Source organism: Ambystoma mexicanum, chromosome 5p (assembly GCF_040938575.1).
Source record: "Ambystoma mexicanum isolate Mex_15411 chromosome 5p, UKY_AmexF1_1, whole genome shotgun sequence".
Taxonomy (NCBI): Eukaryota; Metazoa; Chordata; class Amphibia; order Caudata; family Ambystomatidae; genus Ambystoma; species Ambystoma mexicanum.
Window position 1 is genome coordinate 1,119,618,247 of NC_090930.1, and position 20,760 is coordinate 1,119,639,006.

At 49.0% G+C, this 20,760-nt stretch overlaps 1 protein-coding gene across 2 annotated transcripts in view; it reads right to left on the reverse strand.

The window, feature by feature from the left end:
- The window catches only part of CAP2 (cyclase associated actin cytoskeleton regulatory protein 2), a 1,372,251-nt gene that overhangs the window by 648,304 nt on the left and 703,187 nt on the right, over positions 1 to 20,760 (reverse strand). The gene's annotated exons all lie outside the window — the stretch shown is intronic.

Genomic DNA, 20,760 nt, shown 5'->3' on the forward strand with positions numbered 1-20,760 from the left:
AAGGGAGCAGCGGAGGGCCCTGGTGGTTCACATGTGTCCAACGGTTCTTAAAAAGAGCTCCAAGCAGTTCAGCTGCAACAGCACAAGGATCCTGGCTGTCTTGGCTGTGAGTCCATCCAGGATCTCAGGGAGAAGTGGAGTCCTTTTCTCATGCTCCCAAACATAGAGGAGGCTGGCCCACAATTGCAGGGGTCCTTCAACACAGTGAGGTCCTGGGTACCGCTGTGACTAGAACAGCCGGGTCTTGTTCCAGCCGCTGGTTCACCCCCCAATGGTCCCTGGAGATGGTTAGGGGACAGGGCTCACCTCTGTTTTGGAACACCTGCCATCAGCTCACAACTGGAGGACTCTGGATAGGACTGCTCTTGCAACAAGGTCCAAACAAAATCTTCCTTCATGGGTTGGAGTACAAAAGATTATTGAATGAAGTGGTGGTTTGTGTTTATTTATTAATTTCTAATGCGCTCCAGACCCGTGGGTAGCAGGGCGCAGCAATAGGATAATGCGAAGCTTACAATGTTACATATTATACAAGTTAACAGGGTAAATTACACAAAAATGGTACAGATATCATAATTCAACAAGGAGAATAGGAACAGTATCAGGTGTCAAGACCTGGAAATAAGGTGGGCAAGTGCAGCTAGGGAAGTAGGGTGAATAATGGTCATTGGAGATGATGTGTTGGATGTCGTTTCTTCTGAATAGTGGGTAGTGTTGATCTGCTCTCAGGTTGTTTGGTAGTAAGTTCCAAGTTTTAGCAACCTTCACTGGGAAGCTATTGCCACCAATCGTGGTTAACTTGAATCTGGGTACTGCTAGGCAGTTGGCGTTGGCAGATCTGGTAGGTCTGATAGAGGTTTTTTTTTTATATAATTTGGTTTGAGACCCCTTCTTTTAAAAGGTACAATTCTGCAGGTGATTGGACTAAAGATAGCCTGTTTTAAGGTGCCAATCCCTCTTCGTGAAAGAAGTGGACTTTGCTCTTCTGACATCACACCCAAAGTGCTTTGTGCTAGAGGTAGTGGAGGGGGACAGGAAGGATAGACAGAGACAGAGAGAAACAGTATGGTGGAACCCTCCCATATCTGTACAGAACTCTCCCAATCTACATTAACCCTGCCCCTTCCCTTCTCAATAGAATCAAATGATTTTAGATTTGCAGCACTCTGGTGTGAGGCCAAGCCTTTTGTAAATGGGTGTGCCCTACGATTCCTGTTCACAGGCCAGCTTCCATGGTAAAAGGGTGTTACCTGTCCGAACAAAGAGAAGCAAACCCCCCAGGCTGCCAGTAGGGGCAAGGTCCAGTCTGTCCGGGGAGAATATGCATAACCCTTCCACAGCTGAACTGTGCCTACAGGGCTGACACAAGTGTGATATCAACTTGCGGTGGCTTGGATAACTATGAGAGATGCTGGCAACCATTCCCTAAATACAGGTATGGCTTATGTTTACATTATTTTTTTTTACCAACTTTATTTATTTTGATTTTTCAAGAGCATTGGTTACAAACATTTGAAAATATTCCCTCTCCCCTCCCCCCTGAACAAATCTCAACTTTCGGACACGGTGTAACATGTTTCGGCATCCTGAGTCTTTCGGGATAGTTTACCTTCCGGCCCGGGGTATGTGCTTTTAAATAACAGGTATATTGCGGAGTAGTTTAGGCTTAAAATACATTTGTTCTTTGTCATCTGTAAATTCATGCGGTGGCATCCAGGTGTTCACGTATTTTGTGTAAGAGCCGTAGGATAGTGCAGTTACCTTTTCCATGGCCATCACCCCCCACCACATGGCCACTATCGGTCCTTTTTTGTTCTTCCATGTTTGTGCTAGGGTTATTCTAGCAGCACTCAGCATATGGTTAATGAGGCAAGCTTTAGTCTCTGAATTTGCATAGCTCCCATTGACCGCCTCTCCCAATAGGACCACCATCGGGTCAAATGGCAGCTGTACCCCTGTTATCTCCTTGATGTGGCTCAGGATCTCCCTCCAATATATTTCTGCAACTTGGCAGGACCACCACATATGTATTAGGTCACCAGGGTGTCCGCAGCCTCTCCAGAAGGATATGGGGTAGTCTGGGTTAACGGAATGCATGCGTGCAGGAGTAATATTCCACCTCAAACACATTTTGTATGCTGCTTCTTTGATAGATGTGCATTTGGAACTTTTAGCGGCTCTTTGCCATATTTGGCTCCAAGTCTTGCCAGAGATTAGCTTCCCTACATCTGCTTCCCATTTGTGCATATATAAGAGGCATTCCCCTCAGGATCTACCGCTCCCATTAAGCTATACAATTTCGATACCCCTTTCCTGGGTAGGCCTTCTTTTATCGTCAGTTCTAGCCCCACTGGAACCTCCTATTAGAAATACAATGCCTAAGTTGAACATAATGGAATCTCTCACTTTCGGGTATATTCAATTTAGCCTTGCATCTCTCAAATGTTAGGGGTGTGCCTTCTTCGTAAAGGTCTCCCATTGTCAGTGTCTTCTCTCCCTCTGCCCCCATTGTGCCCGGAAGTCAGGCCGAAGTCCGGGTTGTGGGCCACTGGTGTCAGAGGTCCTCCCCCGATTTTCATCTTTCTGCTTCTCAGCGCTTTGTCCCAGTACCATAAGGTGGCCTTGGTTGATTGAAGTAATGTACCCTCTTTGCTTCTGTGTCGTTCAGCAAGAAAGTCGAGGCTTTCCATGGGGGCTTTAGTTGCTTCCCTTTCAAGTGTAGCCCAACCGATTTGATTATTTCTGGGTGACCATTTTAACATGGGGGCTATCTGCACTGCCCATAAATATCTGCGGATTTCCGGGACTCCCAGCCCCCCCAACACTTGTGGTCTAAACAGGACTTTTTTTTGGGACCCTCGGTTTTTTCCCCTTGCAAATGAAGGCCATCACCTCTCTCTGTAATTTTTGTATTGCTGGATTTGGGATGCGTATTGGCAGGGCCCCCACCACATATAGGAGCCTGGGGAGCAGGGTCATCTTCACTGCCGTTATCTGTGCTAGCCATGTATCTGGAGGTTAACTGTATTCCTAGATATTTTACTGCGTTCTGTTCCCATTTCAGCGGGTACCTGTCCTCCCATTCTGTCACTTGTTCTGTTCTAACGGTAATATTAAGCGCCTTAGATTTAAAGTAATTAATATAAAATCCGGAAACCTTTGCAAACTCGTCTAGTAAGTCTATTGCCTTTGGGAGGGAATGTGTTGTATCTTTGAGAAACATGAGAATGTCATTGACGTAGAGAGCTATTTTTTGGGGCCCCCCAGCGCCTACCTCTACCCCCTTGATCTCTGGGTCGTCGCAGGCTTTTTGTGCCAACGGCTACATGGCCATGGCGAAGATCAGAGGCGACAATGGACACCCATGTCTCGTGCCCTTCTGGATGGGGATATTATCTGTGAGCCAACCATTAACCATTAGTCGTGTAGATGGATATGCAATATTGGCCATTACCATGCAGGCGAAAATCGGGCCACACCCGAACTTTTCCAGAGTTCGCTGTGAGAAACCCCAATGTAGACTGTCAAAGGCTCGGGAGGCATCTAACGCCAGTACTGAAAACCGCTGTCCTGTTCTACGGCCCCAATCAATTGTATCTATGGCTTTGCGGATGTTGTCTTGTGTCGCCCATGTACAAACCCTGCTTGATCAGGATGGATTATCCCTGGTAGAACCTCTGCTAGTCTACGGGCCAGTACAGTTGAATAGATTTTTACATCCCCATTTAATAACGATATGGGGCGATAACTCGCGCAGTCTATGGGGTCCCTATCCGGTTTTAATAGCAATACTGTGGTTGCCAGGCTCATGTTCCCAGAGATCCTCCCAGAGTCCCGGATGGAGCTAAACAGTTTCGTTTGGGGACCTATCAGGGTGGTTCTACACATTTTGTAATAAGCATTACTAAGCCCATCTGGGTCTGGAGATTTATTCCCTTTTAGTGCTTTTATTACCTCTTCCTCCGTTATGGGAGCTTCTAGCAATTGCCTATCTAGATCGCTAATTTGTGGCAGGGATATTTGATTAAGGAATGCCATCTGGTCCTCTCTCACCAGATCCTCCCCTTTCAGGTTTTTTGTATAATATGAATGTAGTTTGCTGTGTGCGCTATAAATTCCCCTCTTACCACTGCTTTACTTGTATCCCAAATGGTGCCCCAGTGTATTCCAGGAGTAACATTTTCTTGGAAGTAATTCTTCAAGGCTTGTTCTATGTCTGCTCTGAGGGCTACATCTTTCAAGATGACCTCATTTAGACGCCATGGTTTGCAGGGCATGATACTGTGGGCTTAGGGATTCCAACGTTAAGATGACTGGGGCATGGTCCGACAGGCACCTCACTCCAATCTCTAGTCCTGTAACTTGTGGGAGCAATGAGTCCGAGATCAGCACCATGTCAATCCGGGAATGACCTCTATGCACCGCAGAGTAATGGGTGTATGCCTTATCTTGTGGGTTAAAAAAGTGCCACGTTTCAATTATGGTGTAGGTCTCTGAGGAATTTTGCTAGGGCCTGTCTAAACGTGTGATCGTTGGAGGAAGCCAGGAGAGTTTTGTCTATCTCAGCATCCATTACCCCATTAAAATCGTCCCCCATCATTATCTGCCCCCTCCCCCACTGTGCAATGATCGGGAGCACCTCCATCAGAAATCGGTCTTGCCCTTAATTGGGGGCGTAAATTGATATCAACGTTACCTGCTGCCCCATCAGTTTCCCTCCCACCAACAGGTAGCGGCCCTCTGGGTCTTTCTTTACGAATTGTTCAAAATTAACACCCTTGGCCAAAAGGATGCCCACCCCTCGTTTCTTCAGTCCACCAGAGGCAAAATATTGCACGGGAAAGGCCCTATGCCTTAGCCTGTGTTCATCTTCCCGAAGCATATGTGTTTCCTGCATCCATACCACCGAGGCCTGCATATCTCTCAATCTAGACAACATAGATTTGCGTTTGATTGGGGAATTAAGCCCCTGGACGTTTAGTGTAACAAATGTTAATTCAGCCATTCTTGTGCTTTGCTCTTATGCTTCTCTGAAGTCCCTTAAACCCCTCTGTGCCTTTAGGTACCCTTTGTATGCCATATGTCACCGTCACCCTTGAACTTAAACTTTCTCCCTTTAACCCGCTAACCCCAGAACTCAAACTTCCCCCTTGAACACGCATAGTGGATTTACCACAACAAATCACTGGGTACAAAAATTACCCGGGAAATTAGGGTCTTGTTCCCCCCCGCCCTCCCACCCATCCCCCTGTTAATTCGAATGCCCGTAGTGATTTGCAAGTATGCGCCCTTGTTACTGCAAACTGTTACTTGCGCATGTTCTTGTTCTGTTTAATTTTCTGTCCCGTCAGGGGACGCAGAGGAGCCGTTTGTTAATCTCACAAATAGAGTTCGTGATAGATTCCGCTCACCTCTCCCCATACCCACCCTTGTCCCCAGACTCCATATTTACCCTCCATCTTGTTGGTGCTTGTCGTAGTTCAAGACCAAGCGTTTGATACTCGGCACCACTCATCAGGTGCGTCCATCGAAGCCTTGAAATCAGTCAATCATGTGAGATCCGTAAAGTTGGTGTCCTTGTTGTCGCCCCTTGGACGGGGGCGCACATGTTTCCATTGTTCCCTTTCAGATATGTCCTCCATCCTTTTGCCTCCAGATGGGGTGCCATTCACACCAGAGTTTTATTTGCCTTCTTCGCCTCTCATAAGGCTCTCCATTTCTTCCTCTTTTGTAATCGTTTACCGCTGGCCCTCCCATTCAAACCGGAGTCCGGTCGGGTATGCCCATCGTTAGCACACTCCTTTAGCCTGCAGCCAATTTGTTGCAACCCTCAACCGTTTCCTCTTGAGGAGGGTTGCCTGCGCCAGATCCCGATATAGTTGGATGGTTGCGGACTGGAAATGTATGGGTTCTTTCTTTCTAGCGGCCCGCATGATGTCCTCTTTCAACTGGAATAGGTGTATCCGGAGTCAACTTTTTACTGAGTTGATATGTCGAGTAGACCCTGTGTGTGCGGTCCAGCACCATGTCCCTGTTGTCCCCAGTATCTAGGATATATTGAAACAGGTCTATCACGTATTGTTGTAGTTCGGGATCTGCCACGGATTTTGGGATTCCCCGGATCCGTATATTGTTTCTCCTAGACCTGTTTTCGGCATCCTCCAGCTTATTCTGAACTCGCTCCATCTGCTGTTCAACCTCCCGTACTCTTTTTGTTAGTTCTTCATGCTCCTGCCCCTGTTCGGCTATTGAGGTCTCCACTTCGACAACCCTTCTTTCAACCGCCATGACCCCTTTGTTGAGATCCGCTATGGACTAAGTCTGTGGCGCTATCTTTAATGTCCTTTTTCAACTCCTAAAGCATTGCCAGGATGTCCGATTTCCAGATTGGGGGTCTGCCGGTTCAGCTGGGTCTTCCACTGGGGAGGGATGTATCTGGGCGGTTGCTTGAATCTGGCTATGTTTTTGGGTCTCTGCCGCCTGCATCATCACTTTGATATCTCCTGATGCTCCACCTTTCGATTTGGCGGACTGCTTGGACATATTTTGAGTAAGGGGGGGCACACTCCGCTGTTATTTCAGGGCTGAAATCCACCCCTGGATTGCTTGTGGTTTGCGTTGTGCTGGCGCAAGTGGTCCCCTTTCAGTCCCCTGTTCCACAGAACCCCCCAGGGGCTGCTGCCTCTGCCAGAGGTCTTCAACTGGGTCTTGGAACTCCTATGGATTTAGAGGCCTCTTGGGTCCGCCCCTCTTGCTTCTCCTCCGTGGTTTCAGGTGGCTCTATTGATTAAAATCTGCCTGTGGGAGCATCCTTTTGTGTTGCTTCCGCTGTAGTTGGATTCTGTCAGTCTCTCGCTTTGTTGGGGTGCAGGAACGATGACCCTGGAGCTTCAGGGCAATCCGTGGGGTGTATGTGTTCTCACCCTCAGTGATTTAATAAGCAGGGCAATGCAATTCTGAGTTGCTTCCAGTGGGTGCTAGATGCTATAGTAATGGACATGTGGAGACGCGCAGTAGTTCCTTCTGTTATTCCAGTCAGTCCTGCTCAGGCATGGTCCACAGCTGGCTGTTCACTCTGAGGCACAGACCATGCTGGGGTGCGACCCTCTCCCGGGAATCCCATGCAGACCCCCGTGCGGGGCCACCAGGCAAGATCTTGTCACTCTCCCCGCCTCCCACCAAGCCCACACCCGGCTGTGGAGTGCTGGGATGGATGCCCTACCCTGGCCGTGAGGAGGGCGGGGGAAGGAAGAAGGCGCGCCCGGCCCGGCGCTCGATGATCCAGAGTGGTCTCCCTCACTCTCCCACTCCTCCTCCACTACTGTTGCTGCAGGTGGGCGGGCACACCCGTTGCTCACACCCTTTGCTCCCCCTCACCTCGCTTCGCTCCTCCAGCCAGTCCCTGGCCCGCTGTTAAACTCACCTGGTATTCACGGGGATGCCACCCAGCTCTGGTTGGATGATTTGCACTCTCGAACCCTCTCCCGGTCCCTTGGTAATGCCTCTGGTTAAAGATGGGTCTGCAATATAGGAGAGCTGGATTCAATACCAGATTGTCTTTATGTTTTCCCACCTCCCTTGGCCTCAACTCCTTCCTCCCCCGTGGGCCTTCTCCTCACCTTAATATTGTAATAAGTGGATTCTCCGTCCTGCTCCTCATGGCAGGGGCGCGTAGGTGTGGGGGCAAGCAGCGACAAGTTACTTCACTGGTGCAAGACCCGCTGTGGGAATCCAGGCCTGCTGCGACTCTGTAGGTTTGCTGCTTTACAATCTTTATATGCAGTTCTTATGTTCCGTTTAGTTTGAATAATAATTTCTTGCTTTTTTCCTTTTAGGTATGGAAAGGTATTTTGGTGTTGTCATGCAGTTTGAAGATGAGCATGGGCCGGTAGGCGAAAGCGCGGTGTGCCGATGCTGTCCGGTGAGTAATGCGCGGTGCTTTTTCGCCTTTTATATTGCTAACCTGTGTCTTTTCTCTCCTTGCAGTTGCAATGCTCCTCGCCGAGCGCCGTCAGCAATGATACTGACCAGGAGATGACTACCCAGGTGAGAATTATGTGGCTTTCTTCATTTGGGAGGAAACGTGAGTAAACGCTTACTAATGCTGTCTTTCTTTCTCCTCTTTCCAGGTTATGGTATTCCAGGATGCATGCGTTGCCGGATGATGGAGTTGGTACCTTCAGGTGAGTGGAACGGAAGTCAGCGATGGATTGAAGACAGGATACTGTTCCAGGTAAGTTTCGTAGTGTTCTCTCTCTCTCTCTGCAGGTCCTTGGTTTCAGGTAAACTGGCATCAAAGAACTGGACACGGTGAGCGTTACCCTGCCAAAAGCAGAATAAAGCAAAGCATGTTCTGCTGTTTGGGTGTGGTTTAAATAGTCTCAGGTAAAATAGGCCCAGGCCTGCCACACCCAAAGTAGTCCAGATAAAGTAGTCCCGGGCCTGCCACACCCAAAAGACTAGACCGCACAACTCAGTTCCTTGTAACTGAGCTATGTGTGTGCCTCCATGTTGGCTGAACACCCCCAAGTTAAATAGTCCCAAGTAAATAGTTGCATTCTAATGTTGGTCTTCATGATGGTTATGAGCCTGGCGCCAAAGGCGCCAGGGCTGACTCCAAGAGAGTCTTGGATGAGGTTTTAAGGCCTTTGACCTGGCCCTAACTGGAAGGCTGACTTGCCAGTGAGGGCCAGGGACAAGGGTCATGACACCCGCAGGTCTCCTCCGGGCGTCTGTCTTGGGGGTGACTCCCACCAGCCACAGCGCGACTCTGCTGCCTCTGCCACGCGCCAGCTCCGGGTCCTGGCGGTCCTGCTGGTCGTACCCCGGTCTGGCGATGGCCCTCACCAACCACTGCGCAACTTCGCCAACACTTCCCTGGGGCGAACACACTTGTCGTTTCGCTGCTCCTTGTGTTTCGAGCGGCACCGGTCCTATCCCTGAAGCTCCTCTCTGGAAGGTGGTTTGTGGCGGCATCCACTCTTCAGTTCACTTCCCCGCCATTATACTTAGGGTGGAAGCCCACGCTGCTCACCATCTTTCATGTACCGGGCTAGCTCCAGGATCCACTGTTCTCTCCGGGGCCTATGGGCATCAGTTTTCCACCGTGGCATAAATTGAGCGCCGATGCATTCTACCCAGCAGGGTCCTTCTTCCCCCACCACCTCAATCCTAGTCGGCGTACTACACTGGGCGCCCGCTCCTCAACGCCGGGCCGCCATCTTGGCGGGAGGTTCTGATCATGCCACACAAACGTTCCGAACTCGCCCACGGTGGCATCTCACCGTCCTATCTCTCCCCCAATGGTGTTTTAGGCCTTCATCTACGCCTGCATCATTTCCTGAGAGAATGCAGACACTTTTAGGGGGGATTTAAGCTTTGGTGGGGAAGGGGTTCCCAGAGCCTAGCTAGGAGCCATCCGATGGGGTCCTCGGCTGGCCACACCCCCCTTATATTTGCATTTTAACTTGTCACCAGGAAAACATCCTTATAGTTATGTTGTTTTGGGAACAGGGATGCATACTTTAAATGCAGCTCCTGTGCTGCAGAGACTTGCCTATCACTGCAGCTGTCAAAAGGGCACCTGTGACCTCAAGAGCCTGCTCTGTGCCACTGGTAGAGCAGGCACTGAAGATCAAGATACTGATGCAGCAGGGCACAGGTACACACTATGATGTTGGCATGGAGTTTACGAAAGGGGAATCTGATTAGCAGATTTCCCTTTCAGAGATTAAATTACCCAGATTATTTCTCAATAAATTAAAAATAAAATAAAACAGGGCTTCCACACCCTTGCCACATAGCAATTCATCACACCTTCTTTGTAGGCTTTTCGATTGCTGTGTGTTTATAACTGCTTCCTTGCATATTTCAGTTACATCGGAAATCCAGGGAGGGGATTTGTAGTGACTCTGTAAATCAGGCTGAAATCTCAGGATCTTTTGTTGGCAGAGTAAGCATAGCATAGAAATAAGGGGGTGAGTGGGCACCGCTTCTTGTATCCAATGTCTAGTAATCCTTCATAAACTTTGTATCCAATGTCTAGTAATCCTTCATAAACTTTCAGGTATTGCATTTCCTATCTGTGCGTGGGGTGCAGCCCACTAATTCGTGTGAGGCACAGGTTATACGTGAGAGAAAGAGACCAAGGCTATGTAGTCTTCGGTGTGGGCCGCACACCCTACTGTCCATGAGGGATTATAATGAAGCTTCAATCTTTTTCAACGTAATTATGCTTATTTTTTTTATTTTTTTCAAACATTAATTTTTCGAGTCGTTGATTTGTTAAGAGTTTTTATTCTTCATTGCTAAATGCGATTTTTTGTGAAAAGCAAAGGCTGGCCAATGCATTTCGGATAATGTATACTTCGTCAGGGCCTTAAATATGGCTGATAATATTTGTCTGTGTCATTATACATATACGTATGTTGATCAGCATTATAATTCACACAGAATAACATAGCATAACATGATATACCACAACGTGCCGAGGCCCCGTCATGAGCATTATCCACGTTAACAAACGTTTCATTACATATAAATATAATATAAGTGGATTGTATTCACATCAACATTTTACACATATCGTAGTCATTAACACAGGGTACCCACAAGACGTACGTGTACATGTAACACAAAAGATAAGATGAGAAGAAAACATAAGCCAGGTGCACACAAAATTATATAAATTCTATTCAAGCTGGTTGTCAACAATCTTAACTCAACGGTTATATTTGTGCCTTCAAAACAACACCTTTGGCACAAGAGCATCTCACCATTTACTGTGGGGCATTCTGGTTTCTCAATTTAAAATGGATTCCCTCTAAAGGTAGATGTGTGCAGAAATCTTAGTTTAAAATCACTGCGTTACTCAATTGTTGGCCGTGGTGTACTATTCATGAATAACTCATTTTATCCCCATAACCACGTGTGGTGGTAGTTGTAGATTGACCTTTTCGTGGGGCGAATGTGGTTTGCGATAGGTGTTCCAGCTGAGCGATCGATTATAGAGAACATATACTGTAATACATATCCGAGAGAAGAAAATAAATATCTCGTGATCTCTACATGTGTTTGTCAGCACCACTTACTTTCCGTTAGCTGCAAGATTGCCTGCATCAACGTGTCATTGGTGACCTTGGCCACATGTCCTAGCAATGAAAATGCCAGCCTACCTTGCAAATTAAATTACTAAGGAACACATGTCCTGAATACAACTCTAAATCGCTGTGCAATAAAAACATAAAATACAGCCAAAAATGCCTCCTATTAAAGAAAAAAATAGAAACGTTACTCAACAAACTTACATGAAAACAAACTTACTATTATATGCAGACTCTATACCAGGGTAATGTGTGACCAACGGTCTACTTGTTTATACTTCAGTTTAGAGGTCAACAACAGATGCCAGAGCTCAGTTGGCAATCAATGTTTCTCACGCTTGCTCTCGCCCATTCTGGAGAGAAACGCTACCCTTGTAATGAATGTGTCACTTTCATAACATCATGATACCCTATCAGGCAGCAGAAAGGTACCAATACCTAATTGCAGTCGTGGTGGCGATTGTTGATACAGGCTATTTACAAAATACTATTTTAGCGCCAAACATATTGCTGGTATAGCAGTGTAATCCGTGGCAGTATTCCAAATGTTCAAAATCATCTTAAAACGATTACCTCCATCCAAGAAGTAAAAACTATAAAGTGTCCATTGAAACATTTTCCTATACTTAAGGGATGCACAAATGCCTACTTCCAATGCAGGGAAAATACATAGATTTCATGGGGCCTCAGATGTACAGCTTCTCACCTCCTTTGCATTGTACTACACACAAAAGTCAGTATCACGACTGGCCACCAGGGGGCGCAGGAATGCACTGCTCCGTAGAGCTGCTCCGTCTGAATGGGCCCAATTACTGATGAAACGCAGCCCCCCCCCCCCATTAAGCCCCAGAAGAAGTTAACAAACCCCCGCCCCAGGTTTTGAAGGAGGTCCCGATTCACCCCCAGTCCGAGTCTGGCCTCGTAAGACTGCGTGACTCCTGAGAAACGTCCCTGCTGAGGTGCTGCATGTGGCGTAGGCCTGGGAGCCGGCGGGGAGCGCCGACTACATCAATAGCTCCCGCCCATCGAGAAGAAGTGGAGCGAGGTTGTGGCGAGTATTCGCCGAGGTCCCCCTAGGTCGGAGGGCCCCCCCCTCTCTCACCCTGCCTTCCATTATCTGTGTGCTGGGTGGAGCGAGAACCCCACTGGAGCTGCCGGAGGAGACCCAAGAAGTCCGGACATCCCAGAGGGGAGCTAGGGCCATTCTCCTTACCGGAGGAAACGGGACGGCCGGTCTGACACGGCCCGCACACACCCCTTGGGCAACATTGCTGACACAGCCCGCACACACCCACTAGATGTTCACTGCCTCCCGAGGTGGGAGGGGCCAGTGAGAGCACTCCGTGGCCCTTCCCGACTCGCTGCCAGAGAGAGGTAAGAGGCGCCACCATTGGAGACCACTGAGACCTCCAGGCAACGACTCGGCACTGCGAGGGAACAGTGGGGAGGCCAGGACATACGAGTGGCGTTCCCCCAAGACAAATGAGAAGGAACAGGTGAGACGGAGCACCGTAGGGATCAACGGGCTCGGCCCCAGCATGTATTTCCCCAACCTTCCATCCGGGTGCCTTGGTGGGCCGGCCCATTCCACTACATGGACCTCAGCGACTCCTGCCCGCCGCCCAAGCTGGGAGTGCCCCGGGGGTGCCCTCCACCATTGATTGGGGGCTTTTGACCTCCTGGCTGTGATGCTGACCATTGACTCCCTTGCGCTTGCTGGGGGAAGGTGAGAGGAGCACAGAGGGAGGGGAAAGGGGAATTTAAAACTAAACTGGCAATAGCACAACCTCATTCGAGTTGCTGAGCGCCTGCACCATTGAGGAAATGCACTGAAAATTTCGCCCACACAGCCTACAGGTGAAGCCTTGCGGCATCGCTTTCGGACTGAAGACACATCATGATGAGTTAATTGGGGGCTAAGGCAAGGGCTGGTACACCCCAAGAAACCTCTTGGACCACAAAGGGAGGACCCAAGTGTGGCCCCCAAACGGGCTTGGAAACAAGAGCAGTGAGGAGAAATAAAAGGTCAACAAGGACGGAAGAGAAACTAGAAGCACTGAACTGAGGAGACCGTGTTACAACCAATAAAGGGGTATCTCACCCATTGTGAAACCCGAAACCAGGACCACTTCGGGTCCGGTGGACTAAACTGAACAATTTGGTGCTGGCGAGATGGTCAGCGAGGGATAACCCTGAAGTGTGCCTGGCTCCCGCAACAACTGGGGCCGCACCACATATGATAGCACAAGGTTGCAGCGCACCCCCCCCACCCCCTGGGTTCCAGCATCCAGTCATAAGGAGCCCAGAGGCCAGCAATTCTTCGGGGCTCGCTACAGCACCACCTCCTTTGACCACATGAGGGACTGTCCCGAACAGAGACACAGAGGCGTCAAAGTCTGCATACTAGGACCGCTGGTTTCCTTGGATCCTGCGAGTAGAAAATAAAGACTGAAGAGAAAAATTCAGGCTCACCTTTGCAGTTAAAAGGAGGTGAGGGCCCCCCAATTTAGGGGCGTGTGCCGGGCTCCCCCAGGAGATTAAGTGGACCGGGACTTGGTGATACCATCCCAAACAGTCCAGGAGGGGAACAACCCGTTCAGGAACTACCTGGGACAGTTGAAAGAGGTGCATGGGGGCAAGGCTAAAGCTGGCAGCATAAAGGTACAATTCGAACGACCTAGGAACCACGGAGACACCACAGCCCAGCATGGCTACTGCCCCAAAGGACTCTGCGGCGACCAAGAAGGATGTCGTTGCATTAATGGAGGAAATAAGAAATATGAGGGCAGACATTGGGAGCAGGGTGGACAGGATCACACAAGGGATGGACAATGTGGAGGGGAGGCTTGAGGAAGTCGAGCACAACCAATCCTTGCTTGACAATCTAGAGACATGCAAATGGACATGCAGTTTTCCGAAATGGAACGACGCGAGTAAGAGATCAGATTGAAGATGGACAATTTGGGAAACCGTGAGAGGCGGAAAACAACCTCAGACTATTTGGGGTACCGGACAGAGACGGGGAAACTGAACTCTACCTGAGGAGAGTGTTACATGAGGTCACGAAACTAGTTTTTGGGGATGACACTATTGACGAGGTAAAGACCGATAGAATCCACCGGGCGGGGCTTCTGGAGGATGAGGACTGTTCTCGCCAAGTTTCACAACTATGTGGATAAAGTGAAAATCCTGGAAAAAGCAAGGCAGAAAGGAGCAGTAACATACGGCACATCCAGAGTGACTATGTTTCAGGATTTGTCCTCCCCGACTTTAACCAAACAGAAAATTTGCTCTCCCCTCACCAAATGGTTGAACGAGAAAGGAGTGAGGTACATGTGGGGGTTCCCATTCTTCATCTCCTTCAAGCTGGAAGGCTAGAACTACCAGTTCGCGACGGAGGAGGACATCAGGAGGGTCACATGAGAGCTACTAGGAGATCCCGATGCCCCACAGAAACAAGGAGACTATGCAGCGGGGGACAGGCAATGGTTGATCAAGGGACCCAGGAGACGACGGATACCGGGATCAAGGAAATTCTGAAAGCTGAATACATCGGCCACGGCTGATACTTGACCCACTCTGATAATAGTTTGTTGTGAACAGGGGACCTGAGAATCTCACATGAGGTTGTAATTGGGTGAAGTAAGTTCTAGCAGGTCACTGCAGTGGCCTGCCTAAATTATCTTAAAATTAGAGGCGATGCTCCAAAGGTGGAAAGTATGGAGAACCTAAGGTTGGGATCTTGAGGTGGGGGGGGATTGAAGGGGGAATTTTGAGAATGGGGCTTGAAATTGGTGTAATGAGTGGAAGAGGGGGCTTAAAGTTTACGAGGAGTTATATTAAAGGGACCAGCAGGGAGCTGGTTCTAACTGGTGGCCCGATCATACTCTGGTGATGTTAACCGGGGGGAATCGGGCGCCCCGGTGGGTAAAAAGGGGAGGGGAGGTTAGCAAGGATAGGGAGGAAAACGGGTCTTCTCAGAGTGGAGTTTACTGGTTGATGCAGTGGGGAATTGTGTGCAGGCCGCCTAGAGTGCAGAGGGAATGGGACAGTAGAAGGATGGCTGCAGTCCTGGGTGAGAAAGGGGGTGGCCACCTGAGGGTTGGGACGCTGAATGTGAAGGAGACTAACTCGCCCACCAAGAGGTCTCTGGTAGCCAGGGAATTTCAAAGAGGCGGCTTTGATGTACTGTTCCTGCAGGAGACTAAGTACGCAAGAGGAGAAGAGCGATGGGTCCTGGGTAGCTCACTAGGTCAAGAGTACTGGGTGTCGGACCCGCTGGGGAAGGCCGGCGTCAGAATTCTTTTTGGCAAAGGAATTAGAATGGAAGTCTCAAAGTTCTGGGCAGATGAAGAGGGACAAGCCCTCCTGATTTCGGGTCCATACACAAGGTGCGGTTCACATTTGCTACAATTTACTGCCCGAATCAAGGGCAATAGCGATTCCTCTTGAAAACTATCCAAAAGATAATGCTCGAGGCCTCGGGCCATATAATACTGGGGGCCGATTTCAATATGTGGGCGGTCTTTAAGATTGATAGGCAGGCCCGGGATGAGGGTCAGGGGAGGTCCCAAGACAAGCGCAGGGAGAGGCCCTTGGAATGCTGGAAGTCTATGGGCTACGGGACATATGGCGGCACCTCCACCCAGAGGACAGAGGATACATATTTTATTTGGCCCCACATGGCACTGTCACAAGAATTGACTAATTGTTTATCTCAAGGGGATTATGGGAGGAAGCACGGAGCTCTGAGATTTCACTGATCAAATGGTCGGACCATTATCTGGTTTTAGTAGACCTGTGTTGGCAAGGGATGGTGCCCCGGGGCTCAAAATGGAGATGCAACAAATCCCTTTGGAAAGAACCTGTGTTGTATGAGGAGCTGTCCAGGGAGATTGAGGAATTTTTCAAAACAAATAATACAGGGGAGGTCTCTAAGAGAATGGTGTGGGAGGCTGGAAAGGCAACCTGGAGGGGAATCCTGATTAGAGAGGGGGAGCGGAAAAAGCAAGAGCGGGCATTCATAGAAAATCGGTTGCGGGTGGAAATCGCCCATTTAGACAGGAGGGCAGGCGATGCCGTTGAGGGGAGGGAAGATAGGGTCACGGAGGCGAGGGGGAAGCGGAAAGAGCTGTGTCTCCTGGAGGAGGGTCAAATAATCAAGAAATTGCAATTCCTGAACAAAAAAGAGTTTTATGAAAAGGAGAAAAAGCACAGCGGGCCGAACAATGGGTATCTGCCACAGAGTGGGTAGACAGAACTCTAGACCAAGGAAGAGAGGGGATTCAAGAAGCCTTTGCATCCTTCTAAGAGGACCTCTATGGAAGTGGTAAGGAAGCAGACACTGGAGAAATAACAAAATATTTAGCTGGGGAACGGATGCCCAACCTATCCCCAACCTATCCCCGGAGGTATCAGAGATATTGGCAGCACCAATAACGGCTGAAGAATTACAGAAGGCAGTGGGGAGGATTCCAATGGGAAAGACCCCACGGGAGGATGGCTTTTCGGCAGGCTTTTAGAAGTCTTTTCTTACTCCCATCGTCCCATTTCTTGTAGAGCTATTCAATGATATTTTGGAGACAGGGGACACCCCAAAGTCCTTCTCCCGGGCAATGATTACGGTCATACATACCAAAGGATGGCAGAGATCTGCAGAAATGTGGCACTTACTGTCCCATCTCGCTCCTCATTATCGACGCAAAAATGTATACGTGGATTCTGGCAGCAAGATTAGAGTCATATATGCCACAACTGATCCACTCCGACCAAGTGGGCTTCATTAAGGGTTGCCAGGGCGTGGACACACGTAGGACATTTTTGCATTTGATCCATGAGGACAGAAATATAGAGGGGGACCCTCTTCTCGTGGTGGATGTGGAAAAGCCTTTGATAGAGTGGAGTGGGGCTTTTCGAAGGAAGTATTGGGTAAGGTGGGACTGAGACCCAGGTTAAGACGGGGTATTATGGCAGTCTATGGATCCCTCCCAGGCCTGTGTTGCAGTTAATGGAGGCTTCTCCCAGTGCTTCGCTTTGAGTAGGGGTACGAGACAGGGATACCCTCTCTCGGCGACTCTATTTGCACTGTCTCTAGAACGATTGGCGCAGAAGATCCGGGAGTAGAGTGATTCACGGTGGGTGGAGTTCAATATAAAGGTAGGATTATATGCCGACAACCTGCTCCTGCATGTGAAGAACCCCCTAACCTCCATACCCAGGACAATTGGGTTGATTGAGCAATACGGAAACCTCTCCGGATTTAAGATCAATAGGTCAAAATCAATTCTGTTCCCACTGAACAGGGAGGGCGTGCATAGGTTTTCCCTGTTGCGACTCTCGATAAAGCAGGGCACATTGAGATACTTGGGGGTCAACCTCACAAGACACTTGGAAGACCTATTTCAGGCTAACTTCCCCACACTACTAACCAGGTTTCAGACAGACCTTGAGAAATGGGGAAAGCGGACTATCTCTTGGCTTGGATGCCTCAATGCCCTGAAAATGGTGTGCTTACTGAGGTTTAATTACACATTTCAAAGGCTTCCTATTCGACTCCCCGAGGCATTCTTCTGGGACATAAATGGGTCCATGGTGAAGTTCCTTTGGCAGGGGAGAAGGCCGAGAGTTTCATGGGACGTCCTTTCCCTCGCCAAGGATATGGGTGGGGTGGGGCTCCCAAATGTGAAATTGTACTACAAAGCCTTGCAGTTGCGGGTTCTTATCCCACACCTCAGAATGCAGAGGGAGTACCAGTGCATAGGTCTGGACAATCTCCATCTCTCCCCCACCTCAGTCAGAGAGTGGCTGTGGGTTCCTAGGGGTAGGGTCGCACACAGAATCCGGGATCACCCTATCCTGGGAACGATATGGAAGTTATGGAGACAGGGCTCCGAAATGCAGGGAGTGACAACATGGCCCTCTCCGTTGAGCCATTTGTGGGCACCGGAAATACGGGATGCAATCCGGAACCCAGAGAGATTTCAGACATGGTTTGAAGCGGGCCTGGAATGAGTAGGTCAGTTGTGGAAGGGGGGGTGCCTTTATCACTATAACAGAACTGGAGGTACCCGGACAGCCTTCTCATATCTACAGTTGAAAGGAGTGCTCGCAAGCGGGAAATGGAAAGAGAGGACAGAGGGACCTCACTCCCTTCGAAAAGATTTTGGATAAAGGTACGGAAATTAAGGGCCTGAACTCGGTCATGTATAGAGAATTGGTGATTGCCGGCAAGGGGATCCAGTGAAAAGTTGAGAAGGAAGTTGGAAAATGACTGAGAGAGACATTGACCCAGCAATGTGGTGTAGACTGTAGAGGGGCCTCCCAGACCTCGATTTCATGCCAATATAAGCTTCATGCCATCAAACTCCTCTATTGGTGGCAATATGATCCTGTAAGGCTCTCAAAGATGTTTCAGACATTGGGCCTCATTACAGGGACGGCGGTAAGGGTTAACGGTCACCGTTAACCCTTACCGCCGTACTACGAGGTCCCTTTGCGGGTTGGAGGATTTAACGCCTGCTTCTTGCAGGCGTTAAAATCCAACCCGCTAAGGGACCTCGGAGCTAATTACGGCACGGCAAAATTGCGGTGCCGTAATTAGCGCCTTCCCCATTTCCATAGAGCCCTATGGGGCAGAAATGGGAATGGGGAAGGGCAATGGCGGAAAGGGGATTTACCGCCCCTCCAACCTTGGAATGGGGCGGTAAATCCCCTTTCCGCCAAGGCGGTGCCGGTATTTTACCGGCATGAGCCATGGCGCTAATAGCGCCATGGCTCACCGCCTACCGTGTAATGAAGCCCATTGAGTCCGGAGTGCTGGCGATTATGTGGGGACAAGGGAGATTACTGGCACATTTGGTGGGGATGCCCAAGAGTTGAGGTCTTTTGGGATGAGGTGCTGGGGTGTATCAAGAAACTTGACAGGGTTCTGCATGCCAGAGAGCCACTTCTGATATTGTTTGGTATGGAGGAACAAGAAGGGGAACTGGGCAAAGTTGGTGGGTTGGCATCGCCGCCTGGTGATGAAATGGAAGAGTGCCCGGACTCCGGGTAAGAGGGAGTGGATCAATGTGGCACTGGATCAATGTGGCACTGAATATCTGCTCCATGGAAAGGATCACTGCAGCACTGCATGGGAGAGCAGCAACCCATGAGTCCATGTGGAGGGAATTCATGACTAAATACCTGAAAGATTGAAGTAAGGTGATGTAGGTAACGAGGTCAGTATCTCCGTTTTGAACATTAGTAAACATGAATACCGGTATGAAGCCCTACTACACACAATCCATTTCCTTGCTTAAAATACGTGAGAGAGAAGAAAATAGTAAAACATTTTATGTGGATTTTCTGAAATACCACTGTCGATATTTAAGGGAAACTCCTACGATTACCACTGATACAGTGGTATTCTGTAATTGGGTCCTACGATTACCACGGATACAGCAGTATCCTGTAATTGGGTGCATTTTACAGATTAGCACCAGCGGGAAAGTAATTATCGATGGCAAATCAACCTAAAAAAAAAAATATATATATACCGAGCTGTAATCACTTTATTGCTTATAGGTCGGACATCGGTCGAGAGCAGCAGGGCGCTTTACAATGGAACGGTGACAGCATTGTGCTTGGCATGTCATACATTAGGGAACTACTGCTGGTGGAGGAAGGGCAGGATTTTTATGTGTTCAGCAGATATTGTTTAAAGAGCCACGTTTTTAATGCTCTGTGGAAGTTGAGGATAGTGAGAGCATTTGGAGCCTCTTCCATGATCGAGGTCCAGATCGTCGGTGCATTGCACGAGAAAGACTGCTTGCAAGTTGCCTCTTTGCAGGCTAGCTTAGACTGAAACCTTTTGATAGTTTTGCTAGGTGAGACACGAGAGACTCCGGAAGGGTGCAATTAAGCCGCCAAAGATATCGATGTTCGTTCGAGACTGCTTTGCAGGTAATCCAAGCAGTTTTGCATATGATCCTGCTAGGGAGAGAGAGCCAGTGAAGCTTGCACAGTGTTGGAGAGATACAGGGGAATTTGCGGGTGCCTGTGATGAGGTGGGCTACCTGGTTGGGGGGTATGCGGAAGACATGCAGGGGGGTCAAAGGGTTGATTTTGCAAGTGTGGAGCCACATGATTTGCGCCTTTTTGGCTATGTGCTTTTGTAAGGAAAGGCTACTGTCAACAATGAAGCCCTAGGATTTGGTTGAGTTTCACAGATGTGTGGTGAATCCTTCAGGCACATGTCCACCTATCCATTGTTGCACACGTTGTTGTTTGGACTGACGAGAATGTGTTTGGTCTTGGTGGGGTTCAATTTGAGGTAGGCGTTCCCTAAAAAGAACAACTGCGTTTACCTTGAGAGGCGAGTAGGTTGGGCATAAACTCAAGACGGGCTGCTCTGGTCACAGAAGGTTTCCAAGTTGGTGGCAGTAAATATGAGAGGTAACCACTATCAATGCTAGACAAATTGTGAATGTGAACTGCAGCATTAATCAAAAGTCAACCACCAAACTAGCCGCCATCCAAGAGGGTTTGTGCTGATGTCAAATGTACATTTAATATGTCCTTGTGTTGGAATATGGAGTTCAAGCTTTGTAAAGATGAAGATTGGACTCATTTAAGGATGATGCCAGCAATGGTGGGGGGTGGCCAAGGGAAACAAGCC